The sequence below is a fragment of the Magnolia sinica genome, chromosome 8, assembly GCF_029962835.1.
Source record: "Magnolia sinica isolate HGM2019 chromosome 8, MsV1, whole genome shotgun sequence".
NCBI lineage: Eukaryota > Viridiplantae > Streptophyta > Magnoliopsida > Magnoliales > Magnoliaceae > Magnolia > Magnolia sinica.
Genome location: NC_080580.1, coordinates 80,049,731 through 80,054,611, shown reverse-complemented (window position 1 = coordinate 80,054,611; position 4,881 = coordinate 80,049,731). Strand labels below are relative to the sequence as shown.

The following is a 4,881-nucleotide window of genomic DNA, read 5'->3' as shown; positions in this document are numbered from 1 at the left end:
GTATACTATGGATGATGAAATTAAGGGTCATAATGATGAGTCAAGCACATGCACATGGTAATCGTCATTTAGGAACGGTTTTAAACCGTTCCTAAATGAGGTGTCGCAGAAAACAGGATTGCCGTTTCGGGTACCATTTGAAACAAAATTTTAGGAACGGTTTTAAACACATTTCAGGCACAATTTTTTGAAACGTTTTTGAATGCCTATTAATGTTGCCAACAGTTAGATTTTAAGACGGAATTTTAAGAACAATTTTAAACCCCTTTGTTCATTGTATGAGAGAGAGTAGGGTATGTAATCTACTTGTATTATATGCCAAATAATTACACAAATAAAAGAAAAAGACAATAGAATGATTCACACACAATGATCTTTTCCTCCTCTTCTAGTACACATTTCAATTTCAATTCAACATTTCATTTCCAAGCTTCTATAATCCAACGATTCCTTGCTCTTTTCTAGAATGATCACTACCTTCAGATATGACATCCGCTACAAATCCTCTTCAATGTCTTCTCGTCCATCCCCCACAACCCGATCGATCACTTCCGCCAGCTTGACCTGCACATCCTGATACTTCACCAGGCTCGCCATGATCCACTCCAAGAGACTAAAAGCCCCAAAAATAGTTACAATGACTAACCACCATATATGAACTAAAATAACCAAAAAACAAAAACGATAAACAAGAGGAGAGAGAGGGCTCCTACTGACCTTGTAACACCTCTATACTGTGATGTTCTCTGCCCAAATGTATCAATGGACTTCCTATGAACTGGCTTCTTCTAGCCCACCTTCCCACCCCCTCTTCTTTGTGTTCATGGCTACAAAATCAGCCCCACCATGTGATAGCTACTGTGCAGCAGCTGTAACATAGCTAGATTGAGAACCAGGGCTCATAGACAAGCTCAAGGACTGCAAATCACCATACCCCATTGCACCACCAATAGACCCTGGTCCATTATTCTATCTATTGGGACTACTACTAGCTGAGTCACATTCGATCGTCTCATTGTGAAGATTCTCCTGCACCTGTTAGGAGAGTTGGTTCAAGGCTCTAAAAAGGAAATAGGAAGGCCCAGAAGGATGTGAGTGGAGCGTGTGAGAGAAAAGACTTGCTGACCTACAGTTTAACTAACGATATGGTCCTTGATCGAATGAATGGCAGAACAGGATTCATGTAGCCAAATCCAATTAGTCGGGATAAGGTTTAGACAATGATGATTGGCATTATGTCATTCCTGGCACCTATTGACTGCAATATACATCTTTAAGTCAAAACAGACAAGCACCAAACAACCTGCTACAGTGGTATTTATTGTCTCCATCCAAGATTTCATTAGCTGCAAATTGTGCAAGTGCTTCTTCAAGAGTTCTAATATCCCCATGTATCTCAACAGTTAGATCCATCATCCATTCATGCTTCTCAGACTTGCCTTGGCACTTCATGCACCTTATCTGCAATAACCATTCAACTTTCCAGCAGCTATTCAGTACTCGGTACAAAATTTTGTTGCAGAAACCACGATGACTCAAACTAAAAAAGAATACAAAGATCTGATGAAAATGCTCTCGATCTTGAGGACCATGGACATACCTTAGATCGAAGGTAACCCCCGAAAATCAGTTGTATAAGAGTAGTTTCCCCTGCTAAAGGGTCCGTTGCAATAATAAGTGAATACTAAGTGAACTTGAAATAACTTGCAATGCTCTCCATTTAACACTATCATCCTGCACAAAAGATTTCATTTAAGCTTGACGTAATGTGATTCATACGAGTATCAAGCTATCGAGTTTACAGTAAAGTTTCAAGCAGCACTGTAGCTCTCTGACGAATTTCTCATTCAAAATACCAAGACAACTTTTCAGCCAACTCTTGAGGATCTAAGAAAGCCTACATGCACACTTTTCAGGACATATTTCAGCCAAACTTGATTCAGATAGAAATTTACAAGACTTCACTGGGTTTATTTTGCTGCATGACCAACATAATGAAGCAGCATACGACATGCCAGTTAACATCTATCCATCACAATCTGTTTGTGACCTAATACAATGGCACCTGGAAATAATTGGCAACCCAGTAGAAACTAACACTTGAGAGAAATAAGACATTATAGTAACACAAATGAATCCAGTGAAAGAGTACAAACAGAAAATAATCAAGAGATATTCAAGGCAAATCAATGCAATACCATCCAGATAAGTGTTACAACTTGTATAAACAAAGAAACGAGGATAAAAACTTCCCACGTCCCCACCTCTTCAATGAAAAGAAAACGAATAATATCCTTCTAAATCGTTTCTTTTCTTACCCTCTCCATGACTATTGGACTTCTTCTCTTCTCTCTCTCTCTCTCCCTCCCCCCCCCCTCTTTTATGGGGTGAAAAAGAGAAAAGAACCCCATTCAGTGAATACTTTTTCCTATTTCGACCCTACTTTCTCTATTGAAGGGTCCCACACTACAAAAATGACAGCCCCAAAAGGTCTCCAAACTTCACTTGGAGCTTCTTTTCCCCCGAAATAGAACATAAAATCCCATAACTCCTCTTCCTAAACTGAGTTATTGTCTTGTTGCCTGGACTCCCTTCCAGAACCACTTCTTCTAATCTATCTCATTTTTTGTCATTAAACATCCCTAAATGACTTCTCCACTCACATGACACTTGTACATGACATCAACCTCCCAATAAACAGCACACCACATGTCAGCCCTGTAATCTCACCCAGACAGAAAATAAGAATAACAAGGATATTCCATAAATGTTGAATCAAAAGAAAAGAAGAAAATGTTTATACAGTTCTTAGAGTTAGTGAGGATGCATGATGTCCTACAGGTTTGAGTTAGTGAGGATAATCTTTCTTCTACGTTTTGTTCCATAAATATTCCTTTTGACTCTTGGTCATTCCCACATTTATTGATTAAAGAAACAGAGAATAGAAGTAAACCCCCAAAGTTCCTCTGTTCTCAATTTCTTTCATTGGATTAGCATATTCCTGATTTTACAATGGCAAAAAAGATCCATTTCCTACAAAGGAGAACAAAGTAACCCACCAGTGCAAAGTTCTTTAATTCATGTTGAAGAACCATTTAAGAATAGGGATGGATGGCAATTTACACCCTATGATTAAATAACTTACCAGCCAACTCAGAATGGTTGAACAAAAACCAATTCCAAGAAAATGTTCCCTGATAAAAGCACACTGATGCACATGAGTCACCTTCTTATTCACAACTGCACAAATATTGCCACCTGGTAAGAAAAATCAGACAAAAAAGAAACAAAGATGGCTCTCTCCAGCTCCTTTAGTTGTCCAGCAATTCAGCTTCAAAAGAGTTTTCAGAATCCAAAAGCATTACCCTTGTCTTGAACATATTTATCTTTCTTAATAGAATCCTCCCAATGTTTCTATTGATGTATCTACATCGCGATAAAGAGGAAAAAAATGCTCTTAAGTAATCATACACCACTACCGATGATAGACAAAAAGATAAAACAGTTCAAGTTAGAATGTTAGGACAACAAGGGCTCTGACATGACATGACATGACAAAAAGATAAAATTCAGAATTTCAATCAAACTAGCAGGGCTTTAGCACTAGCACTAGAACATGTAGAGAAGGGCTTTAGCACTAGCACTAGCACATGTAGAGAAGGGCTTTACTCGGAAATCTCTGGTGGAGTTGTTACTGCTACTGTTATTGTTACTGCTCAAACTTCAAGCGTAGGCTATCAAGAACATGAGATTTACAGTGGATAGAATTGAATTGTGCTGGTATTGGTAATGTGTTGCAAAAAAAATTGTATGGTGTTCAAATGATAATTTGAACCCTGACTACAACTGACTATTTTCAATATCAAAAATGCTTTCAGTACAAACCTCTTGTAATGAGAAAAGAAGTCCAAATCTGAGTATTTGCATCAGTGTAACATAAACTTAAGGAATAACCTAACACTTAAAATGACACAGTGTTGGCTTACCTATGCAAAGTGCTCGAAAATTCTCTACAGCAATGACAAAAACAAATAGAGATTAGGTGACATCCAAAAGCCATATGAGAAAGCACTGGAAGTGGAACAATCAACAAAATGGCAATGGGTTGCAACTTGCAAGGAAAACAAAATTGCAGAACAAAAGTAAATGAACTGAAAAACTTGAAGACCATGTCTTCCAAAAACTAGTGTACGTGCTAATTTAAGCACAATTTTACCAAAAACCTAAGCTGCCCATCAACTAGACCATTGTGTAGATCTTCTGGCCAAATTTCAGGCTGGTCGATTCATGGTGGTTCATAGAGTACAAAATAGTGGATTGCTAAGATTAAAAAAAAAAAAATTCTTTTTTTTTCTCTCTAGCTACGCATTAGTTTTATGACATGCATTTGCCATTTTTTTATTGTGCAAAAAGAATGCACTGCATTTCAAAAAAATGATTTCATTTTAACCATTCTGCAGCTTGCTAGAAATTGGATTGTTAGGATGTGTGCGGTAACTTACAAATAAATGGTTTTGAACATCAAGAGATTCATGCCTGGTGGAGAGAAAAAAATCAGAAGTAGTCAATAATGGGAATATGAACTAATACAGATGGGCAACGGCACTTACTCAAATGACGACGGAAATCGTTTCAGAATTCGACTTATTTCAGCTACCTACAAAACCATGCCAGCCAAATTACATAGCATGTTCGTTTGTTATTCCCGAATTACACCCTATGCCTCATAATATCCCATATGTCATTTTCATCAAAATCTAAACCGTTCAATCAGTTGGATCCATCTGGAGAAAACGTAATAGAAAAAGTTGAATTGATCCACTCATCAATCAGTCTAAATCATATGAAAAATGGGAAAACGTCAATATGGTATAAAGTATA

The 4,881-nt window shown here is 37.5% G+C and overlaps 1 long non-coding RNA gene across 1 annotated transcript; it reads right to left on the bottom strand.

The window, feature by feature from the left end:
* Nucleotides 1–294: 294 nt before the first annotated feature.
* LOC131254078 (uncharacterized) lies at nucleotides 295–952 on the bottom strand. Its single transcript, XR_009175480.1, has 2 exons — nucleotides 718–952; nucleotides 295–603 (listed from the first exon to the last, which is right to left on the bottom strand). It is a non-coding gene; the product is annotated as an uncharacterized LOC131254078 (long non-coding RNA).
* Nucleotides 953–4,881: the final 3,929 nt, after the last annotated feature.